The sequence below is a fragment of the Homalodisca vitripennis genome, chromosome 2 (genome assembly GCF_021130785.1).
Source record: "Homalodisca vitripennis isolate AUS2020 chromosome 2, UT_GWSS_2.1, whole genome shotgun sequence".
Taxonomy (NCBI): Eukaryota; Metazoa; Arthropoda; class Insecta; order Hemiptera; family Cicadellidae; genus Homalodisca; species Homalodisca vitripennis.
In genome coordinates, this window is record NC_060208.1 from 64300775 (window position 1) to 64321872 (window position 21098).

Genomic DNA, 21098 nt, shown 5'->3' on the forward strand with positions numbered 1-21098 from the left:
TTAACACAACTGGAAAAACAAGCTAATGGACAATATATAAAAATTCTAAAGTAAACAGTATCACTTGTATACACCAAGTACAGTTTAAATTTCACAAAACAGTTCTTGTATTAAATTCGTACCAGCCTTTGTTCTTATGTACCTCCTTTTTGAGTAGCTGTAGAAATTTCCTGTTTTTTTACAGCAAATTTTTAATAGAAAACTAGAATATTTACAAATTGTTTTTAAGGTTTTACAACACATGTCTTAAACATGCAACAGAATACATAGAAAATACCATTGATATTTGAATTTTGAATAATTCTTGAGCAATATATCAACCATTCATTCTTATATTATAATTACTATATAGTTAACATAGCTTTAAATTTTATTTTGTATTTTATATTTTTAATTCCATAATAAAGTCAATGATTTCAAATTATTTTTCAAACTAATTTGTCTTTTTCAAAACTGATTAAACTTTTTGGTGTAATTTTTAAATTATGATATTCTGATTAATCTAAAGTTGCAGTCAAATATAAAAAACATTTAAAACAGGGGTAATAAAATATTTAATAAACTGGTGAATTTTATTAAGTAAATTTGTATTGTATGATTAAATAAATTTATTAAACTAGACTTGCATATTTATTGGAATCCCTTACTTCTGGAGCTAGAATTTTCTATTAATTAGTGAGTAGTAAAGTGAGTTACATAACTTAATATGATTATCCAATAAAATTTAATTTGACTGTTTGTCAGGGATACTACTAGATTCAGTTTTTCCAGTGACATTCCTTTGATATATCCTTAGTTGTGTGTGAGTGCTGCTATCATTTTGAGCTACAGATAAGAAGTGATACTGGACATGGGTTGTAGCCAATGAAGTTCCTGATCAGGTGTGGTGAGGTGAGATTCGGAATACTACTGATTTTTATCACTATGCATTGTCTTCAGAGATATTCTTACATGAGTGTTATCTCGATGGTAAGATCAAATTATTGGATCCCTGTAGAAGGATATGTTCTGCACCTGATAAGATGGGTGTAAAAAGAGAAGAAGTTTGCTTGCAAAAAACGTTTAAATATGAAAACCAGTACCTATTTAAATAGTAATATTTAAATCACAATTTATTAACCTTTTTTAAATTATAAAAAAAAAGTTAAAATTATATTTATTTTTTTACGATATATTTGAGGTGAAATATAAACATTTATGATTGGAATAAAAAGAGGACAACATGAATCTTTTCTAAGCTGTAGTCAGGATCGAATTTTTGAATTAACATTAATTTAGATATGAATAGAATAAATAAATTCAAATACATAGCTACATATACTGAGTCAAAACTAAAATATACACTTTCACTGTTTCTATTCACCAAATACTTTGTTGCTTAAAAATTTTCTTTAAATGCCTGAGATTTAAAAAATATTTTACAATGTCAAGATTAAATCGGGTTTATTAGGGTTCTTAAGTCTTAACTGTATGTTTAAAAATCAATTTTCAACTATTTTAAAGCCTATAAAATCTACACATTTTGTATAAACACGTGGAATCTTTTTGTTAAACGTTAAAAGTGAAACTGGGACTAAATTTATTTTAATACCCATCAAAATCTTAAGTTCCTTTCAATATAATATAAATCTTTAATGCCAAGTGGCCTCAAGATCAGATAATAATGAGGCATCATATTTTAATTTCAATTAGAATGGATTGTATAGTAAATTTTAAACACGAATTGGTTTAGAGAAAATGTTTGTGTTAGTAATCAATTTGAAGGATTGAAAAAATACATTGTGATTTTGAAGAAAGCTTTAATGGTTTCCGGTAAAACAGAGGAAACTATGACTATTTACTATTTTACACCTCCGTGATAAACGGATGAACGTCGATATCCGTCCATTCATTTGCTTACGGCTGATACTAATATTCTCAAAAGTATGGAAGGACCATTTTTTCTAAACACTTCTCTTTGGCTATCATTTAACGACTTATATGAAAATTATAACACTTCTATTTCATAGGAATGATGATATGTATGCTGTATGTATGATATCAAATACAGAGTGCCAACCGTTTAATTATGAAATTATGAGGTATACAATAGGGTAAGTTTGATATAGACGCCACATAGTATGCCTACATGCTATATCCAAACAATGGCGGGTCTAACAATAAAAAAAAAATCCACTCCTTTGAAGGCAGGGTTGGGTTAAAATAGGTAATGGCAGTATAATTTATAGGATTATAAAGTGAAATTCTTTCATCGAAATACAGCAATGGAAAATAGGAATAGCTTAAAAATATTTGAATACAACTCTTGTTTAATGTATAAACTAAAAAAAAAAAATAACTCATTTCGTGAATGTAACAGTTTAGTTAGAAAAGTTGTAGTTACTCCACTAGAAACTGCAAGCAGTATTTTAAAATATAGGAAAATTTGTAACAATAGCCAAAACCAAAAACGGCTTAACAATAAAACTGTAATAACTTAACAGTATGTATATGAATGAAGCTCCAAAGAGTAATTATTTATTAATTTATGATGTAAGGAGATGGCATTTAGTTTACTTGTATATTTCATGTATAGTCTATGAAAACCGTCCATATTTTTTATTTTTAAGGGTTTTTTTCTTTTGGCCTTGGAATATCCATATTTTCTGTCACTAAAAAATTTACCAAAACTGTGATCACACATTTCTTTAAACTTATAACATATTATTACAACCAGCAGTCCTATTCACCACCTTATTGGGACTAAGTTTATATTTGTATTTATATTTTTCCGTTTACAGAATTTCGAAATATAAAGATATAAATGTTGTAAACATTTCCTACTGCTTGTTGAATTTTGAAAGCTTAAAAGTTTATACTTAAAGTGGTACATAGGCTATAAGTATATAAAGATACAAGAAATTTAAATTCTTATGTCATCAGATGCAATAAAAACACTGGTATAAATAAGCCAACCAATGGATATCGATATTTAATAAAACCACTGATTAGAAATTGGTTTGACTACATTATTTCCAAAATTAAAATGTATAACTAATAAAAGTCCAAATATACTTACAGATAATATAATTAGTAACCTAACATTGCATCTCTGTGGTCTTTAAGATGTGAAAATCATTTACATGAAACGGACACCGTGAACATTCAGACACTGTATTCCTAATCACATTTACTGTTAAGGTATGTTACCGTGTGGGTTGTTTATTTGGGTATAAACTACAGATTCGCAACATTTAATAATATTTCATTTTTTTTGTTTTACCTTTCAGATAATCGGTACCTGCTGTAATATATAAGTATATCTGAGTTTGTTGACTAGAGAGATGCGGTACAATACACAATACTCGTATATTGTGTACAAAAATATTTCTCAATGGTAAACGCTACAAATTCATTTCAGTTACAACTAACCTTTAAGCACTATTTCAAAAGTGTATATAAAGCGAAACAAACCTTAAAACTATAAAAAAAAATCTATTAAGGTATAATTAATCTGAGTTATGAAACGGCCTGCAGCTGAAACGACGCAAACTACTTGCAGCTGCACGCAGCAGTGGATGTCCAACTGCTGGTTTAGACTGTACTTCTGGACTCTATGACACTGGACTTACTGAGACTGCTGTATTTTAATAATATTTCAGACCTGGACTCAGTGATACCTGGACTTTAATGAAACTGCGTTATATTTTAATTTAATATTAGAGAACTGGACTTTGTGAAAACTGGACTTTATGAAACAAGCACTTTATTTAATGTAGTTTTTTGCTGGAAATTCAGTCCTGGACTTAATGAAAACTGGACTCAATGCAACCCTCCCGTTTGACCACATTAACTGTGCAGAGAAACATGAATGCATAAGTAAACATTTTTTATATAATGGAAGTTTTATATTGTTTATTGTGTATTTTTCGACTACACCAACAATTGTTGTGTACTCATTTAGAGGCAGAGCCGAATCGTCTATCTAATTTTATTTACTTATAGACTCTTCATCTTGGAATGAATTTTTATCACTGGCCCTCTCGGTACAAATTCAGTCCTATAAATCATTAGGAATGCTAAGTTATTCGTTGTTTCTTAGGAGAAATTTATTTAATAAATCATAATTATTGTATCAAAATTATTATGTTTAGGAAAATGAAATAGCGAGTTATTTTGGATCCATTCATTCAAATTCAAGATATTACGAAACGAAAGTAAATTTTTCTAATATTGTTTTCTTCTAGGTTATCCTTTTTCCTCCAACTGTTGCAGTGAGGCCGATCTTGCTTATCTTTGTATGGTTATAATAGTTGCATTTTTAGCATTTTCTTTTATGTTGGCACATGTTTTAATGTGATTAATATAAAAAGGTCAAAATATTGATTGTTCAACTTAAAAGGATTCATTATAATTTTCAAAATTAATATCTATATTATACCAAATAAGAAGTTAATAAAATGTTAATCTCTATGTATTTAAACTTGAAAAAGTAGAATAATCAGTTGTTTAGACGCAATAGGGGGAGAAGAAGTAGAACGATAATTTCTATTTAACATTTATGAATCTACTCTAATAGTCAGTCCAACAATTACTGAGCTAAACATGTGTACCAAGTCAAGCAAACTCTGTAGGTACGTTGGTTCTGATATGACTAAACATGTGTACCAAGTCAAGCAATCTCTGTAGGTACGTTGATTCTGATATGACTAAACATGTGTACCAAGTCAAGCAAACTCTGTAGGTACGTTGATTCTGATATGACTAAACATGTGTACCAAGTCAAGCAAACTCTGTAGGTACGTTGATTCTGATATGACTAAACATGTGTACCAAGTCAAGCAAACTCTGTAGGTACGTTGATTCTGATATGACTAAACATGTGTACCAAGTCAAGCAAACTCTGTAGGTACGTTGATTCTGATATGACTAAACATGTGTACCAAGTCAAGCAAACTCTGTAGGTACGTTGATTCTGATATGACTAAACATGTGTACCAAGTCAAGCAAACTCTGTAGGTACGTTGATTCTGATATGACTAAACATGTGTACCAAGTCAAGCAAACTCTGTAGGTACGTTGATTCTGATATGACTAAACATGTGTACCAAGTCAAGCAAACTCTGTAGGTACGTTGATTCTGATATGACTAAACATGTGTACCAAGTCAAGCAAACTCTGTAGGTACGTTGATTCTGATATGACTAAACATGTGTACCAAGTCAAGCAAACTCTGTAGGTACGTTGATTCTGATATTACTAAACATGTGTACCAAGTCAAGCAAACTCTGTAGGTACGTTGATTCTGATATGACTAAACATGTGTACCAAGTCAAGCAAACTCTGTAGGTACGTTGGTTCTGATATGACTAAACAAAAGTAGATGGCTTTTGTTAGTTAATTTGATCAAGCACTCTCAAAGTTACAGTGTTAAAAATAGGAGGATATGTTGGTGGAGAGTAGAGGAGCAGTGAGAGGGGTGGTGTTTAGATGGGTGGAGGGGGTGTTCTTGTTAACTTTTGTGATATATAACTCTGCCTCCTCGATTGATCGTTTTTCTTCTTTAACGACAGTAGATCAAGATGAATGAATCAGTTGGATCTATAAACCCATATAATGATTTAAGTTTTCATTTAAAACGTTGATTTTTGTCTTTAATTAGATACAATAATAATTTACTTACATCTTACATTACTACCGTAGTAGAAGGAGGAATAAAATATTTACTATATAGTCAGTCAATAGCCTGCTCAATGGAAATAGCAGTATTCTCGATTGCAGGATATAACAACGATGAGAGTATGCGCTCTTATCTGGATGATTGCTGTGCTTCTTCTAGCCTGCAATTTATGACACCCATTTGGCCATTGGAATTCTAAAGTAATCATCAGGTTACCTAGCAATTTTCAATCCCTTCTATAATACTAGACATTTTTAAGGGTATTAAATGTATATCAAGAGTGTATAAGAGAATCAAATTGAGGCTTTGCTGCTTTAGAATAACACACCAATAATGTAGAATATAGATTTCTCCTTTAATACATTTTGTAACAAATATTGAACGCAATAAAAGTAAAATTGTACATTTTAGCGGTTGTTTTCTTTATAAATATCTCTGAAAATGTTTTCCAAACCTATACATTTTATATCAATACTACTTATAATACCTGATTACAATAGTTGGCTGTTGTTGTCCATTTAAACTTGAAACTGGCGAGATCGAAGTGTATGTTTCTCCAAATATACATGTATGTTCGTATGATACAAGTTTCCAGCTCTTGTTGTATTATACAACAATCATAATCTATGTAACAAACAAAATGCCAGCGCATTCTAATTTGTACAATTCTTTTTTAAATAAACTTTTGCCAAAATACAACATCAACAACAACATTGAAGATTCAGATATCTAAATATGTCTTGGTTTCAATAACTTTTTAATCTGTAAAAAAGATTATTAAATAGCCTGGGGCCAAAGTATTAAACGCCTTTCTTCCCGATTTCACCTTAGGAAAGCGAAGGTTCATTCTGATATGTGATTCGCTAAGAAACCTGATCCCAAAACAAGACTCTTACTTTGGTACTATTGATCTTTCAAAATAATAAATTCATGGACCATGCTACTGTAAACTTACTAGTCAAAATTTGACACACAGCTTCCATTGGGAACATGTTGACCGCATCCCGGAAAGAGACACGTAACCAGAAATACTGAGTTAGAGACGTACCGGATGACTGCGTTTTGCCATTTTCCGTTTCTATTAATGTCTCCCGCCGAGGTGCTCTTCCCATATGTTGTATAGCAGTAATAAAATACCAACAGAACAGGTTGTTGCACGATCTGCAGCTTAGAACATACTGGCAGTAGTGGTCTAAACCTGTACAGGCCCCTTAGTCTGCCAAGTGCGCTGTGAGGCGTTAGTGACATAATCACAAAATGTAAGGTCACAGTCAAGCACGACTCCAAGGAACTTAACCTTGTCATACACAGTAATGTTCATTATCGAGCGCGACCACGAATACACTATAGAGGGCCTGTAGCATACTGTGTGGGGCTACTTGGAGAACTGAACACTGGCTCACATTGACCATCAGACCACTCTTCTCCGATCATGTACTGACATTTTGAAGGTCATAGTTGATGGATATTACAGTCTTTCGAGGTTCAAACGCAAGTGCATCTGGAAACCATCCTTATACAAATGCAGAAAAATATTGTACACGGCTGGGGAGTTTTGCAAGTAAAACATATTTGGCAACTACCTTGAGAAACATCGAGTAATTTAAAGAGAGGCTGAGATGTCTCATTTCCAAGTTTAGTGGTCTGCTGTCTTTCCTAAATATGAATTTGTCCATCAAATCACTCACCATATACATCCCTCAAAGATAGCAACAACCAATGATTATACTATGAGACATACCATTGTAAGCCTGGAAGTTTTTCTTAATTGTGTATTATAAAGTAAAGTTATCTCAGTTAATAATTGTAATATCAATTTTTATCGCAAGAAATTAATATTTTATATTTATTTACTCACGTTTAAACGATGTATCTCAAGCTTAGATGGATTACCAACACTTTATTTGCCACAAATCCAGGCTTTCAATGACATGACAAAAATATTTATACGAAAAATTTATAGTTTCAAAGGGTTTTTTGTTATTTGATATTGCCATTTGTATAAATGAAGTTTTCAGATTAAAAATAGGAAAAAATTGCAATTTTAGGACGTTAAAGATAACTTTAAAATAATACAGTAATTATAAAAATTATTAAAACGGGCTATTAATGAAATGAAACTCAGTAATAAAACGAGTTATTAATGTGAGTTACATAAACATGTTTATTACGGAAAATGGTGTTGTTTGTGTAAAGCGCTTTATCCTGAGTGTCCCAGATGTTATTAACTAACACCTGCTAGATACAGTATAATATGTCAACAATCCACGTGCTCCCTCTTCCTTCATCTCTATTAAACCCCTTACCTCATGTTCACGTCCCCTTGTAAGTCAAATGATGATTGATTTAGGTGCTCGTAATTGTTGCCATAAATGTATCTATCTACTCATAAGAAAACACAAAATTGTGATATCTGATTGAAGGATTTAAAATATTACGTACACGAGTTAAAAATTTGTCAGAAACAAGGCGTTTTTATCTGAACATCCAAATACAGAGTAAGTTGATATACGTTTGAAGTTTACAAACAAGCACTGAAATCTAATAGCACGCGGAATATACTATTTAAAAATATTATAAGCATTAGCAATATTCGTTATTTAAGTAGAATGTTGAATAGTCATGTTATATATGAAATAAACCACCGTCAAAAAAATGTCCCTAAGTATATTGTATTGGTACCGATCGAAACTGAGAGATTGTGAGTAGGTTAAATGCAATATATCCGGGCACTGATAAAATTAAAAGGGAGACATGTGATTGAGGAAATGAATGACAAAAAGGGGTTAAAATTGATGCCACTCGCCGTAGTGGTTTTCCCCCCTCGTTTCACACAGTAGCAGCATGGCACGGCTTACTTCGCATTCTCCGTCGGGGCTCCCCAGGGGTCGGAGTTGGTGTCCATGGGTGGATGGGGAGTTGGCGAGACTGCTGACACTGACATCGAGGTGGGACACGTGGTAGAAAGGAATACATCTGTCAAGTTGAACTCTACAAATCTAACGGGGTTTACAAACAGGAAAATCGAGACAACGCTCGCAAACTGATATAAATAATAAAATAGAATCTTAGTCTAATAAAATATAATTGTAAATATAATATTGTTTCTTTCCATCACAAATAATAAAATCCACTCGCTATGCTTTGTACTCATCGTAAAAATTCATCACACACCCATAATAAATACCATATGGGCAGAATGCGTAATTTTTCAAATGGATTTCATGTCTTAGACTATTACAAAATACGACGATTTCAACATATTTATTAGATTAATCACTAACTAATTGCAAAGAATACAAGGTATGATGTGGTAAAGAATTTTTCCTTTAAATTCTAACATCGATAATACTTTCAAATACTAGCCCATGATCTAATACCGTATGGTGCATTAAATATACCTCTACACTAAAGCTAGACGATCTTATCATTTCAATAAAAACTCATTAAAATCTCATTATCATTAAACTTAAACCGTCAACCAATAATTTTATTTGTAAAATTATTCAAAATAAAACTAAGTACATTAGTTAAGGTAGATAAAAAATGTGTATGGAGTTTTGTCTAGGAGAAGTTTATTCAATGTTTACTTAAACAAATCTAATCAAACGAAACCGTTTAACTTTTAAATGTGTCACTGTGCCAATAATTCGAAGAATAATAACGACGTCGAAGAACTAATACTCCGATTACATTCTTACGAACAAACAATGAAAAGAATAAAGTGTACAAAATATGCACCTAACTTTTTGATAAAAAAATTGCCTGCGCCCAATTTAGACTTAAAACAACCAAGTTGATATTAAACAGCTAGTGAAATGTATGGTTGTATTTCGCAGGTCAACGCGTCCAGATCACGTGGAAACCTCCTAAAAGTACAAATGTAATGGTGACCGATATATGTAGGGTTAGATATCTTAACGAGCAATTTTTCTAGTCTTCTAAGAACCTTAAAATATAAAAATGTGGCTCTACCAATGGTATAGATATGGTCAACACATATTTAAAGGAATATAGTAAAAAAATCTCTAAACCTTTAAAAGCCTACAAGGATGTAATACAGTATGTCTGTCAACTTCTGTTACAGAGATGAGGGAATCCTGAGTAAGCTTTAATGTATCTACTTCTTATATCAAGTGCATGTATCTAATGACGCCATATACCTGTCTGAGTCATTGTATATTGCAGAGATTTAATAGCATGGGTGTGGAGAAGATCTTAAAAATTAAATCCTTTATAGTGTCGTTAATTGACGTAATTAAACAATACACGGCCTATACAACTTACAGAAATGGAGCTAACACAGATGTAACAATAGAAAATGTTAAGAGTAAATTTTTTCCTAAGTGTTCTAACAGTTTTTAGAGAGATAAACAGAAGAATAATTCATAATGATTACAACTGCTACATTTGACCTTCCTTTTGCATTTATTAATTTATTCAAAAATAGACTTTTTTACTTTCTAAAATAAAATAGCCAATCATACCTTTGCAATTTCCATGATAAACCCTTAATTAACACAGTTTTATGTACAGCTCGTACTGTAAGTAAATATTTAAAAAATGTTTTGTACATGAGCCTAAGTCCTGTAAAACCAGCTTTATTTTACCTTATCTAATAATAGGATCTTTATTAATAATTGGATTTAATGATTCGGTATTCCTTTATTTAAAGCAGTATTCATGTTCGATTAGACATAATTGTTAAGGTTAAGACTATGTACAATTTAAGTATACTTAATTCATTATATGTTGGAAACACCTCTTAAAAGACAAACAATTTCAAAGTGAACGTTTCATCAACAGTGAAAAGTTATGAAATGAAGTTAAAACTGTGAACGAAACTCGTCTCCTGTAAAAGCATCAGCGCTAGGCAAACTTGTAAATTGCCGGGAACCAGAGCTTTCCACAACTTAATAATGTACCATCAACGTCGCTTTTTTGACTCTTCAAAGATTCGCTTAACGTCTCTTGCTCTTTCTGTTGTGTGAAACGATTGTAGTCTCAAACTACTGGAGCAGCATTGGATAAAGACAACATGTTTGAAATTATATGATGCATTGTTAAATGTTGCATGAATAAGAAATCAAATCAAATTTTGTTTCAAAATTTTACAAACAAGCGTGGTGCACGTAATACGAATGAAATTAGTCCCACATGGTCTACAGAGGCTTGTGCGTGGTGACGAGTCTGTCACCAGATGCTGTGCACAGCGTTACGATAGTTATTACGTTAGTTAGTGTATTATGATAGTTATCATTAATAATAATAATAAAGTATTTTATACATTTTTTAAAAACAATTCTCATATATATAATCTTAAATAATCTGTGTAATTTGTTGGCCACAGACAGCTTTAATTATGCCACAATACCCAATAGTCTAATTATTTTATACAAAAGAACATAAAAAATAAGGTTTGTTATTTGCTATTGTGTAAATTATTAAATTGAACAAAATTAATTACGAACGATACTTAAGTTAAATTTGGGTTAGTGGAGGTGTTTAAAACCATCGGAGAGGCGAAACGGCGCAAGACGGCCATCGCAACAATAGTGGAAAAAGTTTGAAAAAAAACGTGTAATAAAGTAAGTTAGTCCAGTAAATAAACGTGATCGAAACTATACTATTACTCTAGTATATAGATGTCAGCAGCGACTCAGCGTGTTCAGAGCCGACCTCCAACAGCCAGACAGAGACACGATGTTTGTATGCGGACAGCGGAACCTGCAGGTCCCTTATGTGTTGCGGAATATTTCTGAGTAGGACATTTGCAATGTAATAGGGATTGGTGTAATTATACGATTTTACTGCTCGGGGAGCCTGCAGGCCCACGCTAACAGCATTCCTTGTAAAATATCTATGTTTGACAGGGGTGAGGATCTCCTGCCTGTGGCTCCTTGCGAAAACCAGTAAGCTTTTAATATAGAGCTGCCGAATTAATTAATAACAATTGCGTCTCCGTATACAGCAAGAATCTGTGGTGTTTTTGAACGCTGCCTTAATAACAAAATTTTGAACAGTCATTAACGGATCTATAATAGACCTGTAAGCCCCTCCCCATACTATAATACCATATTGTAAAATTTATTGTGCATAGGCGTAATAAATAGTTTTAATTTCATTGGGATTAAATATTTCTGTTAATTGATGAAATACGAAAAATCAATTTCCTTAGTTTAGATTTTAACATGTGGATGTGTGGTTCCCATTTAAATTTTGAATCCATGATGACTCCCAGGTACTTGTACTGGTTCACCCTCCGTAACACCCGACAATCACAGGAGCCACTGTTCGTGTCACCGCAAGAGTGGAGTACCAATCCCATGTCCACAGGCGGCTCGCCCGCGCTGCGCAATGAGATCGGCATACATTTAGTTTTTGAAACATTCATGGTTAGAATGTTTTCATCAAACCACCGTTTTACTAACGCCAATTCTCCTGCAGCAACACGGTAGACCTCCTCCCATGATCCCCGCTCAAACAATATTGCAGTGTCATCCGCAAACAGAAATATCCTACCAGTAATCTCGAATTTCACTATATTATTTATATAAATTAAGAATAGAAGTGGACCAAGAGTGCTACCTTGGACTACACCCTTATCAACACTCATTGCGTCACTTAAATGATTGTTTGTTGAGACCGTTTGCGTACGTCCGCTCAAATAGCTTCTGAACCAGTTCAGCTCTAATCCGCGAACTCTAACGCATTCTAGTTTGCGAAAAAGCAGGTTTCTGTTTATACTATCGAAAGCTTTTGCCAGATCAATGAAAAGAAGTAGCACTTTATAGTTATTTAAGGCATCAGTTATACATTTATTAATTGCGAATAGAGGGTCTGAAGTATTTTTGTTTTTGCGAAAGCCGTATTGGGACTCTGACAGAATATTATTATCTTCGAGGTATTTCTGTAATTGAGATTTTACACACTTCTCTAGTACTTTACTTAGCACACTTAGCAATGATATTAGCCTATAATTGTGCATGTCTGATTTACTATTGTTTTTATAAATTGGGATTACTTTGGCAGAAAAAAAACTATACTTACTTTGGCAGCATATAAGAGCTGTTGTATTGATCAGAACTATTGTTCTCCAGAGTTGGATTAAACTGTTTGAAAGTGCACAAAGAAAACACAGCCTCTTATAACTATCTTACATTCTAAAATTCACACCATTATATTTTTTGATAATGTACAATTTCATTTTATTGTATTACAAAATACAATAGTAGACAATCTTAGAGTAGTTTTAGGCTGAATTCCAGCCTATAGCAGGCAAAGTGAATACAGGAGTGGTCACTCTCATATTTAGGTTTGCTAAAACCGTTGACACTAAAACAGGTCCATCTCTTTAACAATTACTTTCCGCAGCAAACTGGACAAGTTATACTTCTCCTCTGATATCTCCACATATGGTGTCTTTAGTAATGTACTGCTTTTGAATATAAATTAGATTCCCCAAACGTGAGTGATAATATCTGTCTTTTCTATGTTCAGAAACTGTGTTTTCTACTGGAAGAATGATAACCCTCTTAAAGAGTTGCAGTGAATCAAACAACCTGTTAGGGTCTTTTATTGTTGGACGAATCACATCAAAATTTGGTAAAGGTCTTTTATGCCTCATGACAAGTAACCTAAAACTGAAGATGTTTAGAGGCAAAGCATGTACAGATCTTGAGTGAAATATGTTCAACAAAACTTTATTCAGTCCATGTATTCTTTAATTTAGGTCCCAAACAAGAGTTGACACTAACATAAGTATTACCATTTACCATTACACACTACCTTCTCTGAAATACCTATTTGTGAATGAATGAATCTTGTCATGGTGATACCATAACTTGCATATTATAAATAAATTAGTTCACGAAAAATTAATATTTTAGGTTTATTTTAAACTGGGGTCATAAGTTCCCAAACTACTGTTATTCGCTCATACTACTTCATCTCCTAAATTATATGTTAATCTGTTTAGCAGATAAATATCAACTTAGTTGGAAGGTTACATTTTAGTATCTACAGTAAGATTATTAGCTGTTTAAAAACTATTTTTCAAACCATGTTTGTTTTTTTAATGCACAATCTGTGATCGAGATTGGTCACGTTCTCAATAAGGATACATGTTAAAATTTATTTCGTGAGAATCTGACAATTTACACGTGTTTTTCATTTTATTATTACAAAGTAAAATTCCTTATAAAAAAGTTACTAACTAAATTTTTATGCATACATATTTTAAATCCTAATATTAGAGTACGGTATATGTGTCCATTGCCATGGCCCTGAAAGTCGGTGCAGTATTAACCCCATGCAATGTTCTTAAATGCAGATTAAATGGACTCCACCGTTTTGCGGATAATTTCCAATATTTATAACCCGATTTGTCTGTTATTTGATTGCGTATTAAATATCATCCAAAAGTCCTGTGAAAAAAAATTGTATGATATGTGTTTTTAAAGTACTTTAAAAATATTCAAATTATTTTACTAAGATCTACTCGATTAATATAAAATATATTTTAATTTTGAAATAGAGTTTTATATATCAGTGTTGCAATTTTGTTGGAGATTTAGAATACCACCTGTAACTCCGAGTGTTTTTTTATCAGCCTTTCCTCTTACTCATTTTCTCTCAATATAACTGTGCCTTTCTCTTTACTAATAATTAAAAAAGAAGAATCTTAAAGCTCTAGTTAAAAACAATACTTAATGCAGTGTTAACAATATTTAACATCGGGAGTTTATTATTTATATAAAATATCAAACATATAAACAGTTGTATTTACTAACGATTTGGTGGTTATTGCAACATATGCTACTAACGATGGATTGGAAAGCATCCCTTAAGTTCATGTAATATTCTTGATATGCAATTACAATATTAAGCTATTTATATTATTTTACCCTAACGTATTCAGCAAGAAACTATTAGGAATAGTATTGCAGAAAATCTCTAATTTTTTATCTGTTAAGGTAATTATTTTATCTACAATTTAATTTAACATTTTGTGATACTATGTTTAAAAAAATATATAATATCAACTCAAACGTTGTCTGAATATTTAAAACCATTAATTGAACTAAAATATAAGGTTATTACATTCAAAATACAAACCAGACAAAATATTAAGTAGAAAAATACTAATAATACTGTTCTAGGTGTACTTAAGGAAAGGAGAGGAAAACAGAGGAATAAAATAATTGAGAATCAAGAGAGGTAATCAGCGGAAGTAAAGCGGCACGGTAATGAGGCACTTCCGGTGCTGACAGAATCAGCTGACTCAGCAAACAATTACCTGATGGCGTCCTTGCCAGAGGATTTTATTTTTGTAATCTTCGATTACAAAAACTCTCTAACCTTATGCTATTAGTTTTTATCTGATCGCTCGATTACTTATTTATATATACTTTAATGTGTTGCATAACTATTTTTTGCCATTATAGTAAGGTTTTGAAATGAAATATCAGGATATTTCTTAGTTATCGGTCGGAATTGTTGAATGTTTAATTAACAATTAGCATTTAACAATAAATTTTAATATATACCATTTACTGCATAATTAACAAAAACCAATGTTGTATTTTAATAAAAAACGCTCATTGAAAGTATTTTTGGACGCTCGCAAATTCTTTTTGTATAGTTTAAAGTATATAGCTACTACATCTAATTTTAAAAAACATAATTACAATTAAAATTGAAAAGTAGCTTGTTATATTATCTGACTTTGTGAAGCCTGGAAGGATTTTAACTATGCCTATAATAGTGTTGATGAATATTTCCCAGTAGATTAAGCACCATTCAACAATAAAGCTCCCAAGAGACCTTAGCATAATCACCACTAGTACTGTAAAATATTTAATAACGGAATAATTCAGGTTTAGCCTAATGGTGATAGTCACTACAATATCGCAGGTAATAGAAATCCGCTGTTTATCTCAGTGTTGCTGAAACTTCCGTAAGCTGGAAGGGGTATGTAAAGTATATTCCTTTGTTTTATAATAATTGATGAAAGAAAAGTCACAATTTATCCAATAATTTTATTTTATACACAAATAAAAGTATTACCAGACAAAACAAACCATTAAAAAAGATTTCTTTTCTTTCATCAATTATTAGAAAATAGTGTATTCCAATAAGAAGAGCTCCTCCATCAATTAAATATATTCCTTTGGTTATGGTCCAAGTGAGGGGGGTCAATTTTCATTTTACAATTGTACACAACTTAGTTTTTATTTAAATAAACTAAAAATATAAATATAAATAGATCCTTAGCCACACAGAAATGTACGGGTATTTCTAACTGACGTTATAAAATGATAATTTTAAGTTTTAAATCATACTTTTCTTAGCTTCACACTTAAACCGTCAGACACATTAATACAAGTTAAATAAGCGTCAGCTAACCATAAACAGGCTGAATATTTGGCGGGAAATGACGACTTTCAGTCTTCTTCTATAGTTTAATGCCGGTTATAGAAGTATAATTACCGTGCCTTGCGTTCGATTTGAAATGTGTTAAGTTTCGATTGTAAGTCAAGAAAAATATGATGTGGGTGGAAGTTTTAGTTTAATATTTTGAATCTATTTGATACCTTTCAATTTCGACTTCCACCAAAAAAAAACAGCTGTAACTGATAATCAATATTTCTTAGGAAAAGTGTCTCTATCGATTGCAATAAAAACTATATTGTGTGTTTATAGAGTGTAAATCGACTCTCGGCTCTTATCTATTACAATCATCTGACTTCGGATAACGTACATCACCAATCAGCTGATACAATTACAGTTTTTAACGTCAGGCACTCTAAACCTTTTCATATAAATTCCTAAGTTCAGCGTATTTTTTTAAAATCGATAGTCACCAAAAAATAACACTCATTTAAAAATAACATTAAACCGACTTTAAAACCCTTTAGAATGTTAAGTAATACAAATGAACTAAAAAGTAGCAAATGATTTTTACTCAGCGGAAAGGGTACTTAAATCCAGTACTATAAGACGGCTAAAAATAGAGGGTGGCTTGTAAGAATTCTAAACTTTAGAAAAAAGTTCACAAAAAACAAGAAACGAATCAATGTAAATATTTGTTCTATTTCGCTTCGTCGTGTGTCCCTTATCACATATCAAAAACTTTTAATACGAATTACTCGATATACGGCAAGAATCCCATACATTAAGCAAGTTAACTAGGAGCAACCCTCGACTGCTGATTTGTATCAGATTTCCTGAAAGGTTGCAGCAAGTAACACATAGTTTACAGATAGCTTTTTACAACAATGAATACTAAATATTAGTTAATTAAATCGTTAAACTATTCTGAAATTACAGTTCCTAAAATTTGAAGTTCAGTTTTAATGTATAATTGAAAACAATATCCTATATATTATATGATTATTATTTACGAGATATTCTTTGAATAATTAAAAAACATTCCAATGAGCACATTGTTTGTCATATGATTACTGTTATACTTTAGATAGAGTTTATATCAGAAGTTTCTATTTAAGTTTAAATAGAATCGTAAAAAAATAGATTATTAGTTAAACTGTCACCAAAATTTTGTAACTTTTTCTCTGACTGAAGAGCCCGGGAACCAAATTCCGCATTAACGTTATCTAATCACGTTCCCCTCCGTCTGCTGTTCCGCTTACCGGATATGATTAGTAACGGTCTGATTTCCGTTTCCCATGGGATGTGATTACATTACCGAATTATATTCTACTCTGACAGCATACATATAAACTGAATCTAAATGCATAGCAAGCTAGTACCTTATAAGATTATATATCTTACTACGCTCAAGTGGTTAAAATCACTTGACCAATGCTTAATTGCAAATGACTGTTACGAATATAGAATTGGGGAAAACTCTAAGTTGTTTTTAAATGTTAAAGTCATTATTTTATTCAACATTTAATTTTAACATTTGTAATGCCATTTTTTATTAAAAAAATGCATAATCCATCTCAAAAGTCGTTGAAATGTTTAAATTTATATAACTACAAAGTCTGTTATGTTCAAAATATAATTTAGACAAATAATTAATAAGGAACAATACTAATATTGTTATGCTAGGTGCACTTAGGAAGATAAAAAAGAGGAGAAAAATAATTGAGAATCAAGAGAGGTAATCAGCGGAAGTAAAGCGGAGTGGTAATGAGGCACTTCCGGTGCTGACAGAATCAGCTGACTCAGCAAACAATTACCTGTTGGCGTCCTAGACAGAATTTTTATTTTTGTAATCTTCGATTACGGAAACTGTCTAGTCTCGTGCTATTAATCCTGATCGAATCGCTGATATTACTTGTTTACATTGATTTTAATGACTTGTATAAACGATTTTGTTGCAGTATAATAAGGGTTTGCAATATGAAGATTTTTCCTGACTTTAGATTGGAATTCTTCAATATTTAGTTTTGAATAAAATTAGGATGCAACAATAAATGGAAATATAAAACACGATTTACTGCGTAGATTAGGAAGATCTATGTAGTATTTTAGTCAAAAGCACTCACTATTGGACAGAATGACGCAACCCATCTTCAACATTATAACATGCGAAATGTGTGACTTCTTAAAATTGTATCTCAATCAATCCTGAGTTAAGTAATTCAAAACCACCCCTTTCTCTAGAGGTCGAAATGCAAGTGTTTTAGAGATCGGGGGTTGGATAGGAAATCCGCTTGTTTCATAATGAGCACCTGTAAAGTAACATGAGACGTTTTTATTCAGATAAGAGTGTGTGATATTGGGATTTATCTTATGAAATCTGTGTGGACATTTGTTTAGTAAGTACTGAGTTTCTAACATTATTTTAGCCTTATTGAGAGCTCCATTTAAAATTAATTTTGAAGACTAGTAATAGTGTTAAAAATGAAAATTATATTATACAGAATGGATGATACTTGTCAATTATCTTAAATTGTTTATACTCCTAGTACTGCCCTTTACATTGAATGTTACTAATTATATTAAGAATTACTAAACGAACTGTAAGTTAACTTAACAAGTGTTTAATTTGAATTGGATTGATGCCAATGAATTTGAATTGTCCGTAAAACTAAATTCTAAGTATCTATTCATAAAAATAAAAATATTATTAACTACGCACAACATTTTAATTTGACTTTTCAAATGTACTTATATTACAAAATCAATAGTATCATCGTAATCTATGAGTATATAAGAGTAAAATTAAGAAATACACAGTTGTTAATATATATTTTACAATACTGGAGTTAATAGATAGGTTTCGTACTATGGAAGTATCGGAGACCAGTTATAAAGACGGCTAGTAATGGTTATATCCTTTGTTGTGAGAGCTCCCTTTGAACTGGCCAATATCAATGTAAATCAGAATATGTATTAATTAATTATTACAGCAATATTACATTAGACCAAGTTCGAGTGATTAAGCTCTTACTTACTTGTCTATCGTTCTTTAGTGATATTAATAAATATCATATAGGCGATAGTAAATAATAAATATTTAAAAACGTAATTTATGTCAATGATACAAACATACCAAAGCAACACTGTAGAGGTCATTCTGTATCCAACTGTATTGATCTAATAACAGATTTTCTGGTGTTCTAGTGCACTTTGAAACTGATCCTTACTTTACTGGTTGATAGCAGTGATATTTTAAGTGTACATAGAAGATTACTTGAAGCGATATACACATTATTTTACTGAGCTTTCTATGTGATGAAAATATATTTTTGGAGAAATTTACAGAAGAGTGCAACTATTTAAGGAAAGATTATTTTGAAATACTTGTAAAAGAGCAGTTTACTCTTATACCAGAAAAAAAAAACAGTAATTTGTCTGAATTTATTTTACTTGTACATGTAGTATTAGACGATGAAATTAAGATCGAACTTAATTTAAACCACTAATATTCATAATTTATTAAGCTAACAAATAATAAAATAGTTAACTTTTTTGTACTGGAAAGGTATTTTAAGCTTATTTTTAACTATTCAAAATCACATTACTACTCAATCAGTCGAGGAAAACAGTGGTGTTTATTTTTGACGACATATTCAAAACAGCTTCCATTATTATAAAACATTGAGTAAATATTCCTTTAGGTTTGTCAATATGATAGGGCTTTTAAATGTTGGAAGGACTAATGTATTTTACAAGTGAAAAAAACACATATATTTTACAATATTAAAAATTGTTAAGTTACTACACTAGAACATTCACGGAAAGTTTTAAGAACAATCGTTATACAACAAAATAGACGTGCAACGGATCAAAGTTAGGTTCATCCATATTATGTAAAATAACAACTGATGTCCCCTGTGGGATGTTAGGCCATAATACTAAAATTCAATTACATTTTGCATTTATAAACAGCAAAATTTTATTTCTGTTCTATACTGGTTTACAATCTTATGGTTTATAATAGGCTAGCATATATTCGCACTTCAGACACAATTTCATCTTGAAGGACACCATTAGGATATTCTTTTTAATTACATTTCAAACGATCCTTATGTAAGTGATAGTCACTGCAAGATATTTCAATCTCATGATCCATTTTAGATTTAAGTTTAAAGATGGAGCACTGAAGTCGGAAACTGTTTTTACCTCTATACCTCTGAAGTTTCTCGAATTTCTCTCTGGTATTTCATTGAATAGCTCCTACGATTTCAGTAACAAATTAATATTTTTGCCAGTGTGGAGAAAAGAAGTTCTTAGCTTTTCAGTCTACACGCTTTTGATGTCATAAATGATCCATTAAAATCTCAATAAAAACAAACCTAGACAAAGGAAAGCTTCTGCACATAACATGATAATTTGTAAAGTGTAACCGATGTTCACATGTAAATAAAATGAAACATTTACCTTTTTTAAATGTGTATAAGTTATAATACTTATCATTATTGGTTTCCTGGTAAATAAAAGCACATTTAATATCTGCTTATTAAGCTAAAAGGAAGTTTTCAAGACCAGGTAGGCGTAGGCCAGAAACAGGAAATAGGAATAGGCCTATACGTTAACCAGGGACTATAAGTAAAATATGTTGTAAAATTTCAATGCAATCGGTCCAAAAGATTTTATGTAATTGAGTAACACAAACAAACAGAGAGTGAATATAATAAAAGACCCCACAGCACTGAAATCTTGTCGATGTCCGCCCGAGTGTCTGTCTGTCCTCCGTCTGTGCAATAACTCTAGACACTTGAATCTTGGTATATTACAAAATTGGTTACAGGAAGAAGTCTATTTTCAGTTCAAGACCAAGGAAGGTCTAAGAGTATATTGATTTTGTGTACATTCAGTCTGTCTGTCTGTCCGTTTGTGTCATAATTCGTGGTAGAAAGGTTCTAGAGACTTGAAAATTAAGACATAGGGTTTTGGTCCAAGGAAGAACGCTACTGGAGAAAGAAGGAAAATATAAGTCCCAGTAAATGTCCATATGTGC